Raw genomic sequence first — 26,902 nt, 5'->3', positions numbered from 1 at the left:
CTTTTCAGTTATTTATCAAATTTAACAAAAATGAAAAAAAGAAAAGAAAAGTTATGGTAAGGGACCTGACAGAGCCTGACCTTGTTCGCTGATGTTCTGTAAACACACCCTGTCGGCCATCAGGATCATTCCATGAGAACCCTTCCCAAGCCTACACTGTTCTTCATCAGGACTCACTAGTATGCAGATCCTGTGAGGCAGCCCCCGTTCCTCACACAGATGGGAGTTTGGAGAAGATGATAAACCACCCCATATCCCCTGTTAGGGCTATTTCATCCCATTACATGAATGCCTACTTAAAGAGACTATTTGTCACAAGGGCATAATTTAATCAACCTCATATAGGGTGAGGAGAAAACTAGGAATTAGAACAAGTGCTGAGAACATGAATCAATTTTTTATTCCATCCAAATGCAAATGTGCTGCAAGCTATTCCTGTCTTCTCACCCAACTGCTTACTTACTGAAACACCATTTTCAGCCACCTGTGTCCCTTAGCTAAAGCAATTTATCACATTCAGACTTTCATAATTATAAAATAATAATTTTACATTTCTGGCTGGATTATTCTAAAATAATAGAAAATAAATTATTTTTAAAAGTTATGCTTCCCATTAGTGTTTTTTACAGTAAAATTCTTAAATAAAAAGCAAAGGAAATAAAACAATTTGATTCACAAATTATCCAAATATTAATTCAATTTTGTTCATACTCAATGAGTTCAAATTCTTTATGACTGAAATAAATCCATGTGATGAAATAATGCCTGAACTTCTAATTAACTGGATAGGTGAAATAGAGAAATAATATTTCAGTTTTTATTATTAATGCATATAAAGTCCATATATAGTCCTAAAGGATACTGTAGGGACTGAAAAATTGTCCCTTCTCTTCTAGGCTCTTTGACTGGTCTAATAACTAAATTGACAAACATAATTACATATGTGCAAAGATATGAAGACCCAAAGGGCAGCCAGGCAACTGAGGCTTCTATACCATCCTGAGCTGAGGAAAAGACAGGAGTATGAGGATATGAAGGGAAGGGGGGCCATTCCCAGGAAGGCAGAGATGTTTGGAAAACAACGTTTGCCCTGCTATGCAGGCAAGTTTCTCAGGTTAAAAGTTCTCTCTGGCAATAGCTCTCTTCCTGGTGCAGGTCCCCTTTCCAATGTAAGTTGAAGCAGTTGAGAGGGAGGTAGAGAGCTTTTCCTGAATCTGCTGGGTTTTTGATTGCCTTTAGCTCAAAATAATCCTCATGCCAAAGCGGCATATTTTGGGGTGATAAAAACTGCTCCCCTTCACAACAGGGTCAAACATGTCATGAGCCATTCTAAAGCAAATCTTAAGATAGCACAACCAAATGATCTGCTTAAAATGGCAGGGTATGTATGTTCTGTGCAAGTAACCATACAGAAATGGAGTATCTAAACAGATACAATGCACAAGTATCAGGAACCAGAGTTAATTTTGAGGATAAAGAGAAAAAAAATCTTAAAAGGAATGTAAAATTAATGGTACACATTTTTAAATAAACTAGTGAATTACTGAATTAATAAGGTCTATCTGCTGATTATTACCATGGAACTATTGTGCCAGTTAGTGGTCTAGATTTAGAACCAGGAATATATTTCCAAAATCCACTGCTGTAATGAAACAACAAATTTTGTGCACTTTTTCATTTGTTTTTTTAAGAGGTTTTTTTTTTTGGCCTCTGAAAATGGAAGTTTTAATATTTTTGTGAACTGTTATAACATCTTTAAAGGTTTATGACATTTTTAAATCATTTCTTTTAACTAAAATTGGATAAAGGAATTCCAATTAAAACTGAGAAAAAATTACATATTGCCTTAAAAGAAACATCTGTGATAATCTGTGTCACAAAATAAGAATCAATACAAGTCTTAATTTCGATGCCACTTTCTAGAGGAACCTTCCCTGCTACTAAGACTAGGCCAGGTGTTCCTGATATACATTTTCTAAGCTTCTTGTACTGTCCTTTACGGAATTTATTACAATTGCAACTAACTGTTTAATTGTTGGCTTAATATTTGTCTCTCACAGGAAACTATGGGTTCCCAAAGGGCAAGGGTTTGGTTTCTTCCATCCATTGCTCTATACCTGGAAGCTAGCCCTGTGCCTGGCTTATAGAAGATACTCAACAAATATATTTAGATGAATGATTATTAATCAAACATAATACTTTAGTCAGCACTGCAGTAATGACACCCTACCCTTTCCAAGCATCCAAGAGCTCCACCATTAACAGAGGAAGGGAAAGCTGTTTGCTCGGATTAATAAATCTATGGCTTCATTGAGATATGGGTAAGTTTGTTCTTACAGTGTAGATATATCTCTTTCCTTCCACTGAACTCTTATACAAACACGCTTACATTTTGAAATAATTAAGTTTAAGAAGCGTTAAACCTTTTAGAGTCAAACAGGATGGCAGTCATTAAAGAAAACTGTAATGCTGTGTGACGAACACAGTCACTTTTGTAACCGCGGACCCGCCAGGAACAGTTAAACTGACCCCATCTCTTATCAACAGAGTGCTAAGAATTGCCTTTCGGAAAATCTGCAAAGGCACGTAGCCAAGGACGTGCAAAAAAAGAAATAGTGATCTGAAATGACCTCGGAACCAAAAATCCTCCTTCCCACAGAACCCAAGGACCAAGACTCCACCAGAACTTGAAAGTTGCACTCTTATCAGAAGTCAGGGGTCCCTCATTCAGGAAGATTCAGTGTTAAAATTCCTTCCCCACCTCATCAAATTGTTTAGAAGCCTGTCATAAATGTTTAAAACCTCTTCATAAATCCTTGAAGCCCACCGATCGAAGCCTGTCCCACCAGCATTTCCACGTGCCAGCCTGTTCTCCCAACTCTTAAATTCTGCCCCAAATCCTGAATCAGAGAGACAGATCTGAGGGCAGATCCCTGTTCTTCCTGCAGGTGGATCCACAGGATAAAGCCGCTCTTCTTTCCCAAAGGCTGACCCCATAACTGATTGGCTTGTTCATGCACATGAGGCAGAAAACCTCAATTTTGCACATTCTCTGCGCTTTAAGCATCTTAAAGGCAGATCTTTATAAAGAGAATTAGTTTTTCATCTTGTCTCTATCTCCTACATGTAAAAAATCTGGTAAGTAAAATTATGCATGTAAAGTTAAACAGGTTATTTCAGGAACTGAAATGTTAGATTGCTTATAAAATGTACCAAATAGCAACTTGGCAAAGTAATAATACTAGAATTGATATGACATTATTTCTTCATACTGTAGATACACTAGCAAAGACATCAGGGTTATGATGATGAGAAATGTAGGAAAAGACATAAAATTGATTAGTTTTAAAACTGTCTTTTTAACCTCAGGCAATGTTCAAAGAGCTGCCAAACAAGCATTTTTTTAAATAAATAACTGTATCCAGAATTGCGCCAGGCAATATAGTTGGTAAATACAATTTTTTTAAAAGAAATTTTATGTAGCATTTAAAAATAATTATTCTATGCAATGAACAATGAAATTGTGTTACTTTTCTAATTTTGTACTTTAAGCTTTAATTTCACTGGTATCCAAATTGAGTATTTTGCCTTAGTTTTTAGAGTTTTATATTAATAATGTAACTTTGCACATATACCTGTAGGATCCCAGGGAAGATAAGATAGAATTAAAAAAATTATTATGAGCTACATTTTAGAAATGAAGAAACTGATATTCAAATGACTATGTGACTGGCCCAATGTCCACACAGTTAATAATTATCAGGAGTGAAACCACCTCAACTCTTTTTTTCTATTATTACATGATGACATGTCTTTTCAGATGAACTCCCTAGGGTTCAAAATTAGAAATATTAATATTATAGGACAATCTTTGCATATTTGAAAATGTATTCATATACTTCATCCATTCAACCAATAAATATTGGATACCTTCCTTGTCCCAGATCTTCTGCATACGAAACTGGGGGCCAACTTGCTTTATACTCACTTGTCTGCTTGCAAAAGTAGTTAGATAATGCTTTACCAAAGCCCACCCTATAGAGAACATCTCTGACGCTTGGGTCACCAGGGAACAAGTGCTTAAGTTGTTTTTCAGGAACTGAAAATGGATTCCTTATCCAGTTTATGCCGATTAAGACCACAGACTCATCAACAGGGCCTGCATGAATGCCCAAAAGGTGACTCTTTGATGTCAGGGGCGGAAAACTCCACACTCAGATCCTGCTAACACCATTTTGTGAATATGTATCCTATGAAGAATCTGAAGCTTGACTATGCTTGTACATATTATCTATTACCTCCCTTACTTTCAATCATCTATCCCCACACTTCAGACCACCCTGCCCCTTTATCCCATAAAGAGCCCTAATCTCCATTTTCAGGGAGGCAGGTTTGAGACTTGTTCTCCCATCTCCTCACTTGGCTGCCTTGTTAATAAACCCTTTCTCTTCTGCAAACTCATCAACTCTGTGTCTGGCATACTGTGTGGAGGGCAAAACAAGCTTGGTTCAGTGACACACTTACACAGAAATCCATGCCCTTAACAGAGGTTGCAGTCTAGTATTCCAAATAAAGTTGCATTTGTTCCAAGATATCACATGAGTCAGTCCTAAAGGGTAAACATTTTTGGAAAGATAATCTAGAATGCACATTTGAATTTGAAAGAGCTAGATGTGCCTCAGAGCGACAAATATATTTCAGATCACATCTCTTGCTTTATGTAATAAAATAGAGAAACCCAACATTTGATATTTAGGATATTCAAGTTGCTGTTGTCATTTAAATAAAGAATGTTTTCACAATTAGCTTTGCAGATATATTATGAAATATCTAATTGTCAAGAAAACTTTTCATTTCTATTACTCTCATTTTTCCTTCTGATTTTTTTCCTGAGTAGATACATTATGTACTTTACAACTATAACTCATTATTTTACTTTTCCCTTATCATAAATTTTTAGTGAATACTACTCATTTCTGATCATTTGTAATATAGACTATCAACATATTATTTGACAAAAACCAAAAACAATTTTGCATCATATATATTTCTTCGAGTAAGCTATAATACTTTTAGGGTAAGTATATAAATGTATTTATTCATGACAGATTCCGCTCAAATTCAGAATTCAAAAGACGGATATATTCTATAATCATAAATTAAAATAGGATCCACAAAATGCCTACTCTACCAGGAAAAAATAATTGCCTCCTGGCTGAAAATAACTAGGTATTAAAGTTTTAAAAAATTGTATTATGCTCACCTGTGGAACCCAACTGAATCTTTTCAGACTAGATTCATGAGGCACAAGGTCATTTACAATGCTCTCCATTAAGCATCCAAAGGGCAATTTTCTGATAGTCTCCCATATGCTTCAGTCTTTCTAACATAACTGACCTGTTGGAAGACAACTCTTTCCATCTACATGTGAAAAGTGCTGAATGTTTCCTTTAGTGAGATTTAAATTGCTTTTAGCAGGTCAGGTCATCTCATTTAACAGTTTCACATTACTTTATTCAGCTTGCAACTCTTAGAAACACAAAAAACTTTCAATCCAATTCTCGTTTTCAATGGAACTTAATATTGCATTTGTGTGGTTAAAAAAAGTCACTCTCTGGTATATGTGTTTTTCTTTCTTATCTTCTTCGCTCTCCCGTACACTTGGCTTTAAATATTGAATAAAATTTTGGAATTTTAGGTTTTAAAATTGATTGATGCTGTAGGGGAGGCAAAATAATTTTCCTTCTATCTCTCTAAGTTCTTAGCTGAGACCTCTGTAATAAAGGACAGATTAACAAGATAAAACAAACAGAAGTTTGTTAACATGTTTACCTCATGTATATATGGAGATATCGAAGAGAAAATGAGTAACAGCCCCAGGTGGCTTAGAATTCAGGCTTACATACCATCTTAATAGGGAAAGAGAGGGGGTATGTAGGTTTTTTAGAGGAGAGTAAATGATATTTAGGAAAGATGAATGGGCGCTTAGAAGAAGAGATGGGAGGTATGAGAGACTGTGACAAAGTTTGCCTGGGTGTGGTGTGGACTTCTAGTCTCCTCTCCTGTGACAAGAGTCAATCTTCCCTGGTGATGAAACTCCCAGGGAGGAGATTTATGGCAATTGAGTTCCTTTTGGAGGATGTGTCTTTAGGCAGATGAGGGGAGTTCAGAGAAAGGCTCTCTCTGCATATGCTCTTCTTCAAGGGCCTACAGCTCAAGGTCATCAATATACCAAAGCAGCATATTTGAGAGTAGCATGTCCTCAACTCCGACAGTCCTTCAGGAATGTCATTTTGGGGTGGCATATTCTGGTACTCTCCAACCTCCAAACGACCTCTGATCTTTTTCCTACATGTTGTGCTATCCAACAGAGATGCTTTGGAATTCAGTGATTACTATTTAATCAGAAGCATATATTGAACAATGATCAGGCTAAGATTGTCTTGAGTAACTTTTACACCTTGAATTCCTGGCTGCCTTCCACTACGCAGACTTTGCTTCCTGAATTTTTCCCTCTCCCATGGGGGCTTTAGGGGCATGTGAATTAAAAGCCTACCACTTTAGGTTTAAAAATACTGTTCCATTCCATAGGGAATTCCTTTGAGAAGTACCTCAGGCCTGGTATAGAAGCTTACCTCTAGAGGCCCTCAACTCAGCCTGCCTATATTAAATAACATTTCCTGAAATCACTCACTTCAGGTCTTATTTGGACCTCGCCTCAAGCTCTCTGCTTACTTTCCAGTTCCTATTTTTATTGTCAACTTGCCTCTTGTCTGCCAGTCATAAGCCTGTGGAGATTCTCACTACTTTATTAAAAAATAAAATGAATAGTGATGTAATAACAATAACATATAATAATATATCATCTTTCATAGTTTCATGTAAACTGTATATGATATTTTAAAGCTTTTCAAATTTGAACAATTCCCTTATGTATTTTTTATAATGAAAAATTTAAACTGGTTTGTATTAAAAAGATTTACCAAGCATCTACCACTTGTGTTCTGAAAAAAAATCACCTAAATTTCAAAACAAACTGTAGCTAAGAAATATGTAAAATACAAATTCTATAATTGCAGCAGGGGGATGGTTGGAAATTTTTGCTTTCATTATTGCTTTAAAATGAGGTTTTTTTTCATATTTAAAGATTTTATTTTTTAGAGTATTTTCATGAGTTTATCTTAAAAAAAATAGCAGTTTAATTTTTGGTTTTATATTTTTAGAGCAATTTAGACAAATTGAGTGGAAGGTACCGAGATTTTCCATACACCCTGCCCCCACACATGCATAGCTTCCCCCATAATCAACACCACCCACCAGAGTGCTTACATTTGTTAAAATTGATGAGCGTATATTGACACATCATTATCACCCAAAGTCCGTAGTTTACCTTAGGGCTCACTCTTGGTGTTGCACTTTCTATGAGTTTGAACAAATGTATAATGACTAGTATCCATCATTATACTATCATACAGAGTAGTTTCATGGCCGTAAAATTCCTCTGTGCCCTGCCTATTCATCCTTGCTTCCCCACGAACCCCTGGCAACCACTGATCTTTTTACTGTCTCCACAGTTTTGTCTTTTCCAGAATCTCATTTTGTTGGAATCATGCAATATATAGCCTTTTCAGATTGGCTTCTTTCACTTAGTAATATGAATTTAAGTTTCCTCCATGTCTTTTTGTGACTTGATAGCGCATTTCTTTTTAGCGCTGAATAATACTCCCTCATTTGACTGTATGACAGTTATTTAGCCATTCATCTATTGAAGGACATCTTGGTTGCTTCCAAGTTTTGGCAAACATGAATAAGGCTTCTAAAAACATCTGTGTGCAGATTTTTGTGTAGACATAAGTATTCAGCTCTTTTGGATAAAAAGGAGTACAGTTTTAATTTAATTTTGTTTAATTTTGCAAGAAACTGCTGAAGGGTATCAGAATATGCCACCCCAAAACAGGACTCTTTGGCATAAGGTTTATTTTGAGCTGATTATTTCGAGAAACTACACGTGCATTAGAAGCTCCGAAAACAGAGTGGAAGTGACTCTTTTGTAACGGAAATTTACATGAGAAAGAGGGGCTGTACCAGGAATTATTACCAGAGATCACAGTTTCACCTGAGAGACTTATCTGAAGAACAGCGCAACCTTTGTTTAGGAAACATTTCCTTTTCTCAGCATCCCATGAATTACCACTCGCCAGGTTGAAGTCCCAGCCCCCTCCCCTTTCCTTCGCTCAGGATGGTGTGTGTCTCCATCATCTGGCTGCCTTTGAGTCTCAGATTCTGGTGGGGCTCCTGTACATAAATACACATGCAACTAACTTTTTTCTCTGACTAATGCCTTTTTTCCAGAGGGGTCTCAGCCAAGAACAATGAAGGGTAGAGGGAGAATTCTTTTTCTTCCTGTATACCACCAAACTGTCTTCCAAAGTGGCTGCTCCAATTTTCATTCCTACCACAAAAATAGTTTTTAAAATTCCAAAACATAAATGTGTAAAACACCACCAAGCATTCCCTTAAAAAGAAGTAAAGTGCTATGACGTGGGAATATAGAAAATATAGTTAATAGTTAGGGGAGAAGATGACATTGATATACAATATGTGTGAAAATGGAAGTATCTAGGGTGGAGAGAGGACAATGTGTAAAGTTCGTTGGCTGAGGAAACAGCCAGCACAGGATGAAGGAATGGCCAGAGAAGCAGGAAAAAAAGGAGAAGAGCTTATGAGACAAGTCTCAGGAAAATGATTTTGGTATTCAGAAAGAGTAGGGAGGAAAAAATTCACCCCTTCATGATTAAAAGATGGGCATGTTATATACTCAGTCACAAACTCAAAAAACAAAAGTATCCATAGTGTTACATTCTTTTGAACACATACAGCCTCTTTCCACATCTAAAAACCTAACTCCATTTTTGTTTACCTTTTTTTCACATATGTATTATCAGTTTTCCATTTAAAATAGTCTTTTTGAAGTTGTGTTATTCGTGAGTAGAAGACCCTCTAAAGATTCCAATAAAAAATGAATTTCTGAAAAGGAGAGGGGGCTGATAGCGGGTTGTAGGCATGTGTCAAAGAGAACTTGTAAGCAGATGTGTGGAGAACTGAGGGAAGGTTCTCCCAGAAGCCAGCTAATGCCCTCTCGCTAATCAATGTCTTCATGCAGATACTAAGTAAATAGCAAAAGTCATGTTTCAAAGTATCTGAGTCTCTGGTCTTTTTGTCCTCAGCAGTGATTAATTTATCAGTTTTATAAAACATTTCCAAGAGGCCTAGAGTGTATAAACTGAGAAATATCCTTTTGTTTCTTTACCTTTTTATTTGCAAGAGACTTAGAGAAGAGATGCAAAGATAGTACAGGAAGTTGTCACATACCCTTCACAGACCTTCTGCTAATGTAAGCATGTTATACATAATGTTAAATTAAAAACGCATCTGGACTTAGGTGAGGAAAGACTTCACTTGAAAAGACTATTGCACGGGCTGGCCCCGTGGCATAGTGGTTAAGTTCACACACTCAGCTTGGACGGCCCGGAGTTTACGGGTTCGGATCCTGCATGTGGATCTACACACCACAGATCAAGTCATGCTGTGGCAATATCCCATATACAAAATAGAGGAAGATTGGCACAGATATTAGCTCAGCAACAATCTTCCCCAAGCAAAAATAAGAAGATTGGCAACAGATGTTACACCTGGCCAATCTTCCTCACCAAAAAAAAAAAAAAAGAGAGAGAGAGAGAGAGAGACTACTGCAATAAGGAGAGCATTATGAATAGAAGATCTGAAAGTTTCATGAGAGTTAAGCAAAAGAGTTTTTCTTTTATGGAGAGGAGTAAACAATGTTAGAAAGAACCAGGGGTAGAGAGGTGAAATGAAAGGGTAGCATGATTGGAGGGTAGAGGAGAAAATATCTTAGGCTGAGGCCAGCCTCTTCTCCAGGAGGGCCCTTAGGGAAAGGCTCTGTGCTGGCTCAGTCTGAGGGTGGACTAAAGTGTAGAGCTCCCAAGGGAAGGAGAAAATCTGAACTATATTTTGGTTAACAAACATTTTGCTCCAATTGATAAGTGGGGATAAAACAGTTCCGCTAGTAATTTATGATGTGACAAATGGGAATTTGGAGGGACTGTGTCTGGCCTCATCATAGGTAAACAAGGGGGCACCCTCAAGTCTTATCCAAGTCTTATGAGGAAAAGCGGTTCTTTGCAGGGAGCCAATTTCCAGAATACAAAAGGGTGTGTTGGGGGGTGTGATTCTTTAACCACAGCTGTTTTCCAGAATCACAGGACTTGGGTAATTTCAACATTGTCAATAACCACACTACAAGGGGAAGTAAGAAAAACAGTGTGAACTAATAAAAAAAGATAGTAGCATAAAATTCTCAACACAAGTCTTAAACCTACAACACAGCTAGTCAGTCTATAACGGCTGAACTATTATTTTATTCAATAAGAGTTGAAGGCATAGCAAAGTATCAGTATAATATGATATCATGGTAATATTTCTATTTCCTATGAATATTGAGGCAAATTCTAAAAAGAAAATTTTGCTAGACAATTGTAATAAATAATACCAAAAACTTTTTTCCTTATTGGCCAAATGGATTGCTTTTATCCTAAATGGCAAAATGTGTTTCTGAGCTTTCATTTCTACTTTGTATTTATTTAATTTAGCACTCAGCATCTTGTAAGAGAATAAAAAATATTTTTTTTGATTTATACTTGCCTTGGCATTTTTCTTTCCAGAAATACTAAATGACATACAATTTAATTAAAAGTAAATATTTAATATATTGCCACTGAATGAATCCCTATTCCCTCTAGCTAGCTTTCTTTGGGAGGCTTAGCATGGAAAGTTTTCTGAAGTATTCTAGGTAATTGGAGCTGAATAATGTGACCATGCAAGGGCCACTTAACCAAGGGCAAGTGGTATACCCATGAATGCACTGAAGGAAAATCGTCTTTCTTACTAGAACTCTGTGCTCTCTGAAAGTAATTGGCAAAATATAAAGATATGATTGACAATTATTAGGAAAGTTGGGATTAGAAAAAAAAGAGTAAATATGTTATCTCTAAAATCTTAACTGTACATGTTTGTTACGTCAAATATAGCACTATACTGGTGGCAAAGTTTAAGGGAAGATGGTATATTTAATTTGTGCTCTTTTTGTCTCAAAAACAAATATGGCTAGAATAACTGGGTCTTCTCTCTTTTATCTTTGAGTAAGTTTTACACAAGTTTATGAAAGTATTTTTCAGCTTGATGTTCTATAACTTCGATTCCAATAACATGTCACAGATTGGATTTATGCCACATTTATAGGATTTTCAAACATAAAAGTAATAGAAAAAGAAAATGAGGAGGAGATAGGAAGTACAGACATGGGAGACGGTCTCTTTGTACTTAGGCCGTTTGGGAACCCTGGCTAAAAAGAATCGAAGGGACTGTTGATACTGTGTGGACTAAGGGCAGGGCAGATCTCAGCTCTGCGGGCTTTGAAGTTGACACGATGTGGGAGCTGTTTTTAAGGAAAATAATGCAAAATTAGGAAAGCCAATATTTATTTAGATAGAGAAAAGAAACCACAACCAATTATAAATTTAAATAAGCTGGAAATACCACACATGTCAAAATCCAGAAAAGTAACATACCATATTTATAATTTTAAATTTTATAAATAAATAGATTTGTATGTGAACATTTTCTATTTATAATACTTATAATTAACTGCCTAATCTATCTCTATACCAATTTTTCTATACATTTTCTGACCATATGCTCCTTGTAAATTGGACCATATACTCCTTGTACATATTTTATTGAAATTAAAAATATTATGGCATTTTCTTGAAAGACGGAAAAATAATTCAGTCTCTTCCTTCATGTGGTTTATCAAAATTTATTTCTGCTTTTATTTGATAGTTTAGAAAAATGCCTTTTGGTTTCACAACATGTAATTGGCAGTGCCATGTAAGTTGTTAGAGTCACTATTGATTTTGCGGAAAACATTTACGAAGTTCCTTTCATACCATTTCCCTGGTGAAAGCAATGGCAAATGGGAAGCCCCTGAGATGAGCTTTCACTTTGAATGGTCAAGGACGAGGAAAGGGGTGAATATTCCTGGCACGCTGAAGTCAAGGGAATGTGTCCTAGGAGAGGAGGTTAGCGACGTTGGAGGTCACATGGGCCTTGCAGACCACCACGGAGTGCTTGTTTTTATCTGCATGAAACGTGAAGCCAGTTGAGAATTTTGAACCAAGGACACATATACATTTTAACTTAACATTTTAACATTTCTGGCTGCTGTGTTGAAAGAATGGTAAAGGACATGAGTGGAATAGGAAGATCAATCTAAAAGCAAAGACAAATAACGGCAGCAACAAAAACATATTTTCAACATTTGGACTAGTTATTTTGGGAACACAGAATACAAAGCATCCTAAGCACAACAACAAAGAAAACCTTTTTACTAACTGAAAAGTGCGTCTCGTCTTTGTCCCTCTCCTGATCCTGCAGAGGTAATCTCTCACCATTACAGACTTGATACCTTGAATATCCTATGTCCTCTGCTGACAATGGAAAATGCAACACTGTTTCAATATCTTTGTAGAAATTTAAAGCCAATATATCAAAAATGTAATAGTTGGATTTTTCTTACAGTAAAACAAAATAAACAGCTTGATACAGAAAAATTAATATCTGATATTAAAAGAGAGAAAGAAATGATCATTTTACTTTCCAAAAAATCTGTGAATTTAAATTTTGGAGAGCAAAAATGTTTTTTGTATTAATAAACAATATTCTATAATTTTCGTATTCCTGGAATTATTTGTCTGCTCTTACCTACGGACTGTGAGACTCATACACAGAGAACCAAGTTCATTTCACTCTGTTACTCTCAGCTTTTAGCACACTTATTGGCATATAGAAAATGTTTCATAAATGTTTTAAATAAAGGAAGGAAGAGATGACTTAGACAGTGATTCAGTTGATCAGACAGCAAGCCCTTGTCAGAAAAATGGAGGGACTGGGTCTGCTGCGAGGTAGGCTGGCATCTACTTCTCAGTAAACTGACAAATTTCCCAAATTTCTTACCCTTTAATCCTTCAGGCAGTATCTCTAGAGATGGGACCTCTAAGCAGAAAGCATAACATAAGAATCTTTCCCTCCTTCTTGCTGCTCGGAGGTTGATTTGAAAATCAAAGATATTTACTGCATTCCAAGAAGCTCATCAAGAAAGTGGCTGATTCCACAATGGTTTTAAATGCTCTGAGATAGTTCATTTAGCAATGACCTCCAGAGACTGCATTAATAAAGCATTCCATTGGGAGGTAAGAAGATAAAACAATTTAAGTTTTCTTACCATACTGCGGAGAGGTTTTAGGGAATAATAATTTCAAGCAAAGGCTTTGCATTTGTATTGACCTCTGTTGGAATCCTGGCTCTGCCACTGACAAACAACTTACCAGTTGGTTTATGCACTGCAGAAGAAAAAGTATCAATCAATCCATCAGTCAACCTTTATCTTAGATAGAATAGACTTCCCAGGCACTAGAAACTTTGAGGCATTAGGAAATATTCTCAGTGAGTATGTTCCTATTCCTCTTTTCTTGGTAATCTTTAAAATGAAAATTTTAAAATATGACTCATCCAGAAAACACACTATTGTAAGCTTTACTCCAATAAGCCTTATATAATCGTCTCTCTGCTCAGCTTTTCTTTGCCTGAATAATGGTGTAGCAACTGAACATGCAGTATTCCTTATCATCTATGAACTTTGATTATCTGGGTTCTTCAAAGAGCCTTCCTAATTTTGTAGCAACTATGCTCTAAATGTGTGCCTCTGAGTCAGACCATTGCATCATCACAAGGGCAGCTTTCATCACCGTGGTTCTGATGATGCGTTATTATTACCATCTTCGCAGTGGTGCCCCAGTGATGATTTATTAGGATGCTACCTCGTAGTATTGATAGAGAATAGAAATAGGTCAAAGAATGAATTGGTCATTTTTTTAACATTAAAAATTATGCATTATATCTGGAGATTGTCCCCATTTTTAAGAATGGAAATATTCATTTTTCCATCTATTTAAATAATGTATCACTCATAGACAATAAGTTAAACCATGTTTAATTAAACCCAGTATCATTTAGTATTTTATTTTCCCTATATGTATATTACATAGCAATGAGTAAAACACATCAAAAAGTGCACATAATTTCTCACCAACCTGAAGTGATGATAGTGTAAAAGAAGACAATACACTATTATTAAGCTAATTGTTTATGCTTTGTAACTATACACACTGGATTCTTTTATATTAAAAGAATAATTTGCATGAATGCTATTTTTCCAGAAGAAATCATGGTATTGCATTTAGGGTTTGTCTTTGTTTTTTTTACGAATTAAAGATCTATTTTTCCTGTAGTTACTAAGTTAATTACCTAGAAAATAATAAAGCATTTACTTACTGGATAACCTAAATTTGTAGTTTGTTCAGGTAAAAAAAACAAACAAACAAATCAGATGTGACTAATAAGAAATGTTGTTTTATACCTAATGCTCTTCCCAAAGGGTCAAAGTATTTTTTTACCAATGATAAAATTCTCATGATTACAACCTTAATGTCGAAATCAAGGTCTTCTGTTAGTCTGCTGGTTGTACTCTTAAAACCAATGTTTCCTTTTTTAATGAAATTCTGCCCTTGTGAGGAAATTTGAGGTCAGTAACACTTAAGCAGCAAAGATATGGACAACTTTTCTGAGATCTCCAACTTAAAAGAAAGCCACTTGGGTAAATGTGGAAAGAATTAACATCTTTACAATATTGCCTCTCAGCTCATGAAGGCAATCTCTTTTCATATACAGATTTTCTTTAATGTCTTTCAAATAAACTAAATTTTCTCCATGAATTTCTTGCATAAATTGTTTAAAAATTATTTCTAAATATTTACATTTATATTCTTATTGTAAATATATCATTTTTTCTACATTTTTTAATTACTTGCTCCCAATACCAAGAAAACAAATTGATTATTTGTAAGATCACAGATCCAGCAAACTAAATTTCTTATTAATTCTGGCAATTTGTTTGTAGATTTTACTTTGGATATTCTGTAAACAAAATTACATAATCTGAGATCAATGCTAATTTTGTTGCTTTATTTTTACCTAATCCTTATACTCTACTTTGATTTACATCTGGATAGGGTAGAATGTTCAGTTAAAAAGTGGGATGCTGGAAATGGAAATCCTGAAAAGGTTTCATTTATCGGCAATGACAAATTTTGGGGTATGACCAATGAATTTAGCAGAGGAAGCGTGAAGGGGGATCAGAGCGTTATTATCCAGGGTGTCAAAGAACCGCGAATCCCGCTTGTTGCAGGAATCCAAATAGAAACTGAAATCACAAAGGACGCTGATAGGCTTAGTGATTGAGACGGTATAAACTAGAGCTACAGGCTTTACGGAATAAAAATGAATGGCTCTAGGGATAGTAGATTACTTTACCTAGAATATTATAATGTCGTAAAATTCAAACCTGAACTTTCTAGGGAGGAGAGAGGAATAGTCTGAAGCAGCAGTGAAGATAAAAGACGACACCTATCCCACTCCCAGGATATGAGGGGGTGTGAGAAAAAGCATCCAACAGTGGGAAGGCTTCGGAGAAGCAGTGTCCTGGGGAAAGCAACATTTCAGTTAAAACAAGAACGTAAAGGAAATTTTCAAAGAAGTTTTTCAGGTTATAAGGGAACTTACTAATTACTGATTCCAAGTTCCGGAAGGCATAGTGAAAAAGTTTCAAAGTTGATTGGGGTGGAAAATAGATTAAGAGAGGATGTGCAAAACCACCTGAAAATTAGAGTCTCAGTGATGAGGGTACTGATTTTTTTGTGGTCACTGCCATCAAGAAATTAGTACTAATGGTCTCAATAGTGATGGAGCTATGTGTGTTAAGGGTAAGGAGGAGAGGTGAGCTTGTCACAAGGATTCAGTGTTTGGGGCTCCCATTTTCTTCCGGGTGATCAGTTCATGAAGGAGGGATGTGGTCTTATTTTGAAGGAAAAAAAGAGACAGCGAGCTCCTGAAATGCACACTGATTCTAAAAGAGGAGGAAAACCGAATATCCTAATTATAGATTTATTTCCCAGGAGTTTTGGAATAAATACAAATATATTAGTGGTTTTAAATCACCAATTAAATACTATACATAAAGATAAGATAAATTTTAATTACTTCTTTAATCTGCATTGTTGTTTGGAGTACAATTTGTTCTTAAACATATTCTTTTTTTCAGACAGTGCATAATTGATGGTTTAGTTCAGGTTCTTTAGAAAACAGGGCCCGAGAAAAAGTTTGCATGTTAAAACTCATTGGGGGCATAAAATTCCATGGAAGCAGGAGTATAAGGGCAAAATGAAAGTTGAGAATGCAAAGAGAAAAAGGTGCATTATTTTTTTATTTTTTGTAAGAAACGGGACTGATTGCTTGGTCTTACATACCATTTTCAGAGGCCAAATGAGCATAGGGTATCTTAGAACTGTCTGCCTCGGTGGAAGAGAGAAGACTTTAACCCACAGATCCCTGGAGCCTGTCCTTTCCTGGTGGTTAAAGCCCAAGCCACAGAGAACCACTTCTTCCCTGCCGCTGGGTTGTCTGAGCTTCTATGATTCTTGCCCAGGGCGTGAGGAGGCACAGGGGTCTTTCCATGTCACTTGGGAGCATGCAAGGCTCCTTGATTTGTGACTGAAGTGGAGGCCACAGAAACAGCCTGGCTCTCTAGACTCTGGAATTGTGTGAGCCTTGGGTAATGCCACTTAGGCAAGATAGAGAAGCAAGGGTTCAAGAACTGAGGTGACGCATATCCTGAGTGAGTCATGGCTTCTCTGTGGGCATGTATCCACTCACATCCTTTTAGAATACATGGATGTTGTAGAACAAAAGGCCCTCATTTCTTTCCTATGAGGGCTGGCACAAACTCAATCTTTCAATGTCAAGGCCAGTTGTATTCTCTTGAAAGATTAAAAAAGATGAGCAAAGCAAACCACAATCCTTGCTAAGGCAGGGATTTAAATGTTACTCATCATTTCATCTCTGTAGTCTTTCAATGGGGATGACTCATCAAGCCTTCCGCTTGATGGACCATGCTTGCTATCATTGCCCGTTCATCATTACTGCAAGGAAAAAAGTACCAAAACACATTCTTCCCTGCTTCTACCATTTATCAGTAAACTCAAACGCTCAAGGTATTCAAAGATATTGTCTCCAGCATGTATTGTAATTCCTTTCTTTGCATGCTAGTCCTCTGGCTAAAAGAATTCAGAATGCCCAGGGTGCATTTGTATCTTCCAGTGCAGTGAAACCTTCATGCTTTCGCCTGGAAAAACAGTTTCCCAAAGTGGAAGCAGCTTCTCTTCACAGGCCTAAGGTTGAGGAGATAAGAAGCACAAATTGCACGAGTCGGGCACTGGGAATGATGATGAGATGAGTTGAATTACCGAGTGTATCAACCTTACACTTTGGTTTCCAGACCTAGAATAATCCCAAACACAAAACTGTATATTTGTCACTGCTCAGTGCCAGGATATTGGGGTGATTGGCAACAACAGTGAATTCTGTAATCATGCATTCCTTGTCACTACTCCTTCTTTGCTGTAAAATGGGACATTCCCTTCTCTTGAGGCCAACTTTTATGGGATACTAAATTGCTACATTAGGCATTCTACAAGTAGTGGTGTAGGTGGAACCTTAGTGGACAAGGAAAGCGAACTCATGTCTGGACCATATATTTACTTTATTAAGGAAAATTACTGCTCCTACCAAGTGGAAGAACTCCCATGTAATAAACCTGTCACAGATTCCTGGCTGTTTTATATGAGGAATGGTGACATAACGGGGGCTCACTGTCAGTTTCTGCTGCTAACAGCTAGGCCTTTAAGCAGCTATTTTAGCTAGATGAGCTTTAGTGAAGGAAGGAACTGATGCTTTCGGGTCTAAACGAAGCCTCATTTTCATTATCATGGCCACTTTCTTCATGAGCCCCTTGTGCTAGCAGACAGTTGTTAAGGAGAGAGGATGGTTGCTTTCACAGAAGGAGTTAACCTGTCCACTGGGCAGACAAAATCATCCTCTGAGGTGGATATTTTCTGGAAAGCATTAATGTGAGGTACAAAGACCCATATGCTTTGTTCTGATTCCCATAGGTTCTATCCACATGAAACTTCTCCAGACCCCCTTGACATTGGATCTTCTAGTCTTGTTCCTTTCAGACTCCGGAACCACAGCCAATCCACTCTCCTTTGCACAGGAGTCGCTATATATCCCAGGTCAGGCTACATTTCCTTTATACCAACTGAATGGCAATTGTGCTGCTTGCAGCTCGATCCACTGAGAAGACTCCCCTTTACCACATTTCTTTAGGTCCACCTCAGAATGTGGCTACATTGTAGCAAATGTATAGCTTCAGCTAGTGCTAATGAATTATACCAATCTGTCTATAAACCATGTTCAATTTCTTTACTCCTCCTTGTTGTCACAGGAAATCACCTGTGGGGCCATAGACTTGAGGTGAGAAAAAAGTGGCAGTGTCACACAGGTAGGTGATGTGAGAGTCTATGCTATTTTTTCATTCAATTCATTTATGTCTTCTGGACCAGCTCAGAATGACACCAAATTAACCTAACCAGACTTTATGACTCATGGTTAGGTAACTTCTACTTCATCAAAGACTGGATATTTAGTCATTTGGTATCCTATGATACTCTGAAGCTATTTTTCACATGAGGCATAGTTCTCTGCTGCAGAAGGCATAGCATTGTTCCAGAATCTTGGGGCCCATGTATATCTCTTCTGTTAGGACTTACTAGAAACACCATAAAGCATTTTTATCCACCAGAGACATCTTAAATAATTGCATATGTTGGGCAATAAAGCAAAAGTGAAAAAATCTCTCATCCTATTCTAGATATGCTGTAAATCCTGCTTTTCAGACTCTAGTTGGTAAATGGATTTCAGAACTATTTTCAAGTGCCATAATGTTGCCCCTAAAATTTAGAGTGATCCTTAGACAGTTGACTTGACAGATACAAAAACTCTTCTTTTACCCTTAAGGGAATGCCCTGGCATGTTCCGGATCAGTTGATTCCTAAAAATCTTGCTATTGTGGAAAGCCCCTGAATCACCGTAGAGTTTTTCTCCCACCCTCTGGCACACAGGTGTCTTACTGGGAAATCTAGTGTACCTACTACTTTCTGGTCACCAAGGTCGATGAACTTAAACATTGATATTGTGATGAGTATGATTTCGGCAGAATGCCAAGAAAACGGAGGGGGACAGGCAAGCAACGAGACTCAAATGGCAGTAAAGGTTTAATGTTGGTGGTAACTAAGATCAATATAACTGTTTTTATGTTACCTCTCCAGATGATTTGAGCTCATCTAAAGAAATGGAGGTAATTAAGAACAACAGGATTTTGTCAGTCCAGTAGTTTTCAAACTGGTTGTCCATTGGAACCACCTGTGAAGCTTTTGATACCAAAGCACAAATATACAAGTGATTTTTATTTAACTGATGTAGAGTGAGGCAAAGGTATTTTTTAAATTTTCTCAGTTATTTCTAGTATATAGACAACATCTGAGAAACCCTTTAATTGACTCTTAAAGAATAGGAACCAAATATCAGGACCAGGAATATAATTTATTAGTTATCCATAATTACTTTTGCTTCCAGACTTGGAAATAATACATTTCTAACAGTGATAGCCATTCCTCTCCAATCGACTCTCCTCTAAGGGACAAGTAATTATTTAATTTTAAATTCTATTTATTAATGGGGTAATGGGCTTGGCCCTTAGGAAGTCAGGAACCTAGAAGCAGACAGAGCTTCTGGGAAAACAGTTACCCCACTCCCTGTATGTGACTTTGTAGTTAAACATGAGAAGGGGACTGGAAGAACCAATGTACATATCTAAAAGTGATTTTTAGTACTTGCTGTATTCCCAAGATTTTGTGCCATTTGGAGTTTGCTTGTTGTTGGTTTGTTTACTCAACATTCCGTATTTCAGTAATATACAAACCAAGCTTCAGTGAATAATTAAATTCAACAAATGCATACAGTAAATAATTAAATTTAAACAACTTTCATTCTCAAGCAATATTTTAGACACCTGGATGATAAAAGATCAAATGGCTCCTATTTCAAGATGTTCACAATCTGGTAAAAGCCAATAGTAGCTTGATGGAATAGTATTGTTACAGTTGCTATGCACAAGAGAGTTTTCTCATGTAAACCTACATCACTTTCAGAGATACACATCACTGTCCCACACTTACAGAGAGGTAAACTCAGGCTCAGTGAGTTCAGGCAAACCAACATTTTCATATCTATCTAACTTTAGAAATGAGATTTGAATTCAGGTTCTTTTGGTTTCAAAGACCATTGTAATTGCACTGTGCTATACTGCTTCTGCTTGTAGGGTTTCAGAAGAAGTGTTTCCAATACTTAAATTTATAGTGTCTAGAATATAGTAAATAATAATAAAGTATATAGTATAAAGTAATACTTTTTATTGGTTGAATACATTTAAATCACTAGAAATATTCAGAGAAACTAGTTTTTTCTTTAGTCTTTGAGTCACTCAAAAGTTTGGCAAAAAAAATCTGTTAAATCATGTCGAATTTGCTTAATTAAATTCTAAAAGAATTGTTCTATAGACAATTACAAGTTTATAGATGTATTTGTTTAAGTCATGTGAGAATTTATCTATATTGGCTCTTAAATTCAAAATTACGTTTTAATGCTGTGTCTCCGAAGCAAAATTTTATGGATTTTTTTTTCCAGTTACCAAGTTAAAACTTCTTCAGATTTTACTGTTGAAATATTAAGCTTAAGGGCAAGTATTTTTTAGTGTCTCTCAAATATAGATTTTTCTTACAAGAGTCTCTTGCTTTAATGAAAAAGTTTTAAGAGAATATGACCTATGTCCATTTCTCCTTTATCATTTCCCCAGAGTCCCTTTAATTTGCTCAGAATCCCCTCTTCCCCTGTCTTAGTGCTCACATGGAGAACTGTGAGGAGCACCATCTATAGCTTGCCTTTAATTCACATTTTACAGCCATGTCCCAACTGATCATGCTGTAAGTTTTTTGTTGTTCTTGATAAAGAATAAACTTCCTAAAGTGCTTGTTACTTCAAATATACTAATGGTAGAAAAAAGCAACATTGTCATTTATTTAAAAATATAAATTTTGTTCTCCCTCACTCTCCATTTTTCTCTCATTTTGCTCAGTTTCTTAAGTGTGCCCTTTAAGAGCCCTTAAAAAAAGTATACGCTATTCAATGTCTCAAGATCTGTGAAAGAAGAGTGTAAGTTATATTAACTTTCTTTCTTTTCAGTTTAGAGGCACAAAGTCTAAGGCCACTGCTTTTTTGGCTGAAGAAATGTCTCCTGAGACCCATAAAACTTGACTACACTAGATCTTGACACTTAAATTGAAAGCGTTTTGACTTTCATATGTCTCTCTTAAAATGTCTTTTTTTTACTCCCCCATTTACTTTCTTGTCTTTTCTTAAAGTCTATTAGAAATATCTTCTCCTGTGGACTCACCTTCAAAGATAATTTCAAAAATAAATATTTTCAACATAGCAATAATGAGCTTTGTCGAAAGAAGCCAAATGGAACACATTCTAACATTTACGCAATTCTGATTCCATAAAAATCTCATGTACATTTTATATTTAACTCGGTATCAATGAAAAGGAAAGAACTAACATTTCATATTTCATCTTATGCTCAAATTTTCTATTCAGTTTTACATTGTGTCAGTAGAATGTCTTTTTCAAAGATGTTTCAAAATATTAACTTCTTTTGTCTTTTTAAAGCTGGGATTTTTTTAGGGTTATATTTTTGATATACCTGTTTCTTAAATACAAAAATGAGTGTTAATGGTTATAATATCACTAGAGTAATGCAGAATAATGAAATCACAGTTATAATTAATTTATATTTCTATGTTAAATCACACCAGAGCTGCAAGTTCTGATGCTGAAAGTGTTCACATGTAATGACTTTTATTTAAAATAATTATTGCAAGAATGATAGAGCTATGTTAAAGGAGTTTACTATCTCTAGTTGATATATTTGAGAATGCTGATTGTTTCTGTTTCAAACTGTAAAGATCTCCGCGACTTGGATTTATTTTATTGAAAAAGTTTTGATGCCATTAAAAAATGATCTATATATTTTATGCTAATGTGTTATTCTTTATTTCAGTCAGTATCTTTTACTGCCTTTAAAACATTTGTCCTGTGTTTTAATAAACTTCAATCTGCCACTCCACTGAGAACTAATTAATAATATGAAATCAATTTTAAAATTAGTATAACATTTTGAATTTCATTTATTGATTTTTTATATTTGATATTTCAGCCAATAAAATTCTTCAGTGTGCTGATACTTGGACACATTGGTTAATTTCTAACAACTCTCTGCCTAAAGACTTTTACAGTAAAATATTAAAAGTTTTCTTATTGTAAGTGAACATCCATCAGCAGCAAATATACAGAGTCTCCTTAGAGGATTTTTCGGAATGGCTTCTTTATTAAAAAGAAATCTAAAATAATATGCCCCATTTTTCCCAGGAGAATCTATTCATTATTATTATTATAAGTCTGCTTAATCAAAATGTCTCAACAATAAACAAATATTCTTTCAAGTTGCTAATATACATTGCAAAATTTGAAATGAACAATAAAAAGCATATGATCCTCTCAATAAGTGAAGAAAAAGTGTTTGACAAAATTCAACACCCTTTCATGATTAAAGCTCTCAACAAATTGGGTATAGAAGGAATATATCTCAATATAACAAAGGCCATACATGACAGACTCACAGTTAACATCATACTCAACAGTGAAAAGACAAAAGCATTTACTTTGAAATCTGGAACAATAAATGGGTGCCCTCTCTCACTAGCCCTATCACACATAGTACTAAAAGTCCTAGCCAGAGCAATTAGGCAAGAAAAAGAAATGAAAAGACATCCAAAATCAGCAGGAAAGAAGTAAAATTGTCTCTGCAGACAACATGATGTTGTATAAAGAAAACTCTAAAGACTCCATCAAAAATTGTTAGAATTAATGAAAGAATTCAGTAAAGTTGCAGGTTACAAAATCAGCATACAAAAATCAGTTTCATTTCTATATGCTAACAATAAACTATCTAAAAAAATTAAGAAGACAATCTCATTTACAATAGCCTGAAAAAACAATCAAATACTTAGGAAGAAATTTAACCAAATAAGTGAAATATTTGTACACCGAAGACTATAAAACATTAATGAAAGAAATTAAAGACATAATTAAATGGAAAGATATCTCATGCTGATGGATTGGAAGAATTGATATTGTTAAAATGTTCCTACTACTCAAAGTGATCTACAGATTCGATGCAATCCTTATCAAAATTCCAATGGCATTTTTCACAGAAATAGAAAAAACAATCCAAAAATTCATATGGAACCACCAAAGACCTTGAATAGTCAAAGCAATCTTGAGAAAGAAGAACAAAGCTGGAAGCATCACACTTTCTGATTTCAAACTATACTACAAAGTTATAGTAATCCAAACAGTATCATACTGGCATAAAAAGAGACACAAAGACCAATGGAATAGAATAGAGAGTCCAGAAATAAACCCATACTTATATGGTCAATTAATCTATGACAAAAGAAGTAAGAATACACAATGGGGAAAAGACAGTATCTTCAACAAATGGTGTTGGGAAAACTGGATAACCACATGCAAAATAATGAAATTAGACCATTATCTTACACCACTCACAAAAATTAACTCGCAATGGATTAAAGACTTAAACATAAGAACTGAAACATTAAAACTCCAGGAAGAAAACTGGAAAAACCTCCTTAACATTGGTCTTGGCAATGATTTTTTGGATATGACACCAAAAGGAGAAGCAACAAAAGCAACAATAAACGACTGGGACGACATCAAACTAGAATGCTTCTGCACAGCAAAATGAACAGAATAAACAGGCAACCTATGAAATGGGAGAAAATAGCTGCAAATCGTATATCAAATAGGGAGTAAACATCTAAAAAATATACAATAACCCATTGTTATTAGCATTAGATATGAGTTGAGTATAAAGGTAAATTTAATCATAAAATGAAGTTTATTTTGAATACCTTTGCTGTACTCTAGGATACAAAGAAAGGTGTTTAAAAATTCATGAGCAAGGTCTTGAGGACCATTTTTCTTTTAAGCTATATCAAATCTTAATATTATGAATAATATTTATTAAAGCATATGATATTAAAGTAAAAGAAAGTTTAGTTTAAATGTTTTCTGGAGGCAAATCTTTAGATTCAAAGTCCTAGAATACGAATTTCTATGAAGAGCTTTTAAAAATAACTGAATGACTCAGTAACAAAATTAATTTATTAAATAAATAAAATTTGAAAAACAGTCATATAACAAAAATTCCTCCATATTTCCGATTAACATTCAAACTTTTTGTTTCCTTAAGGGGAAATGGGAAGATAAACATTTAATGCAGAAACAATCTGTGACAAAGCTAGATGGGGCAACGTAATAAACCTCTCCTCAACGCTCTTCTCTTGTATTTATTTAATTGACCCAGAGCCTTCTTAAGTGCATAGATACCAGTAAGAAACAAAAGGAAATCAATGACACATCTTCACAGACAAATGCTAGAGAACGATGTACCCAAGGATTTAATTCTCCTAAGCGTTTTGTTGAAAATAGTATCAAAATATTCTGCACTAATTTACGTCATATGAATAAATAAAGCAAGAACAATGTAGAATGAAATATAAACCAATAACTTTGAGAAGATTTATGAACTTAACACAGTTAAGAGAGTCAGTAATTAACTTGATTCATTATTTTTTTCAGGCAGAAATCTTGAAAATTTGAAATAGGACTTGCTTCTGTGAATTCTACATTAATTAAAATAACAACAATTCCTGCTATTGGCAGACTGGTAAGTAACGCTTTCAAATCGGGCACAGGCAGTTGAGCTTTTACGAATGAGGAATATTTTGAGAATGACAAATGAAGTGACCTATACACATCACTGTCAACATAGATGACGGTAATGAAGTTAGACAATATAACCTTTGTGAAACTTTAAGTCACAAATAAAACAGCAAGACAAACAAATTAAAAAGGGTAAGATATGAAAGATTTATTTCAAACAAACATGCACACACACACAAAGAATCAGCAAATCAGAGGGTCCCATAATATGGTTCCAGCAACCCTGGAGCTCCCTGAGACACTTTCGGGGGGTTTGCAATATCAAGATCATTTTCATACTAACAGGAAGACAGTATTTGTCCTTTTCACCGTGTTAACTCTTGCAAAGTTGTTGTGAAATCCGGGGTGGATAAAACTGCTTTCAACTTGACATTAATGAAAGCAGTCTTTCCAAACTGGATTAGTAGTTTATATTCTGCTCTACTACGAACCCCCTGATGGGAGGGTGGGGAGGAGCCATTTTTACTCAGTGAAATTATTAATTTTCTCACATCTAAATTCTAGAGTACTTTAAATAAATACTCTGTGTGACAAAAAGAGAAGTACTTATAAAATTGCAATGTCTGTTTTCAGGAAAAGTGTTTTTGTGACTGAGTTACAAGCTCGAATAGCTGCTTTTTTGGCAGACTACCGGTTTTACTTAAAAGAAAGAGTGACAGACAAACTATTGCTTTCAGGTTTGGGTTTTGGGCGGGAGGTAGTTTTTTGAAAATAAGCAAAGGAAACCATCCACTTCAAGAAAACTGACAGTATCTGCTGCCAATTATAAAACCCAGTCTTTGAGAAATAATGTAATTTTATAAAGCTTGTACTGCCACTAACATGTTGACAAATTTGTAATACTTAAGAATCTTCTCATGAGACTGGCAATATTTTTATATTAAATAATTAAATGTGTCAACTTTTAGAGCATCTCCATAACTCAGTGAACCAATATATTCCAAATGACCAATGCATGAAGATACAAAAGCATGTTTGGGGAAAAGATGCTTTCAAAGTTTAAATTAGGTTAATTAATTTTAATGTGTAAGAGTATAAACATTTCTTGTTATGTTCTCAAATTCCATGGTACAGCTAAACTTTAAGAAACTGTCATGTCTTGGTACAGTACCAAAGAAGCATATCAACAATTCCCTGAAAATTATTGTAATATTTCTCCCTTTTAAACCTAGCTGCCTTCGATTTGTCAGACGCTAAAAAGATCCAGAAAAATATAGCGTAATATCACTCTTCTCAATTTCTTTTTTTGATTTTGGAAAATGTTATTTTGGTGTAGCTATTTTTCTTAAAAATTCTTTGGGGGCTGGCCCCGTGGCCGAGTGGTTAAGTTCGCGCACTCCGCTGCAGGCGGCCCAGTGTTTCGTTGGTTCGAATCCTGGGCGCGGACATGGCACTGCTCATCGAGCCACGCTGAGGTGGCATCCCACATGCCACAACTAGAAGGACCTACAAGGAAGAATATACAATCCCCAGTGGGCTTTGGGGAGAAAAACGAAAAATAAAATCTTTAAAAAAAAAAAATTCTTTATGTTGACTTCTAATGGGTTTATTTTTGTTATTTTTAAGTGAACAAAATACATTAAAGGCGAGAGGGGGAGGGTAAAGGGGGGTAAAGGGAACGTGTGGATGGTGATGGATGGTAACTAGACCTTGGGAAGTGAACAAGGTGTAGTCTACACAGAAAGGAAAATATAATGATGTACACCTACATTTATATAATGTTATAAAGCAATGTCACCTCAATAAAAAAATATATATATATAAACATTTTTCAGTTTTATTTTTAATACAGTAAATAAATAAATTTAACTCATCAAATCAAAACTCG

This window comes from Equus caballus, chromosome 17 (genome assembly GCF_041296265.1).
Source record: "Equus caballus isolate H_3958 breed thoroughbred chromosome 17, TB-T2T, whole genome shotgun sequence".
Lineage (NCBI taxonomy): Eukaryota > Metazoa > Chordata > Mammalia > Perissodactyla > Equidae > Equus > Equus caballus.
The sequence above is the reverse complement of the archived record's forward strand: the minus strand, read 5'-3'. Positions refer to the sequence as shown.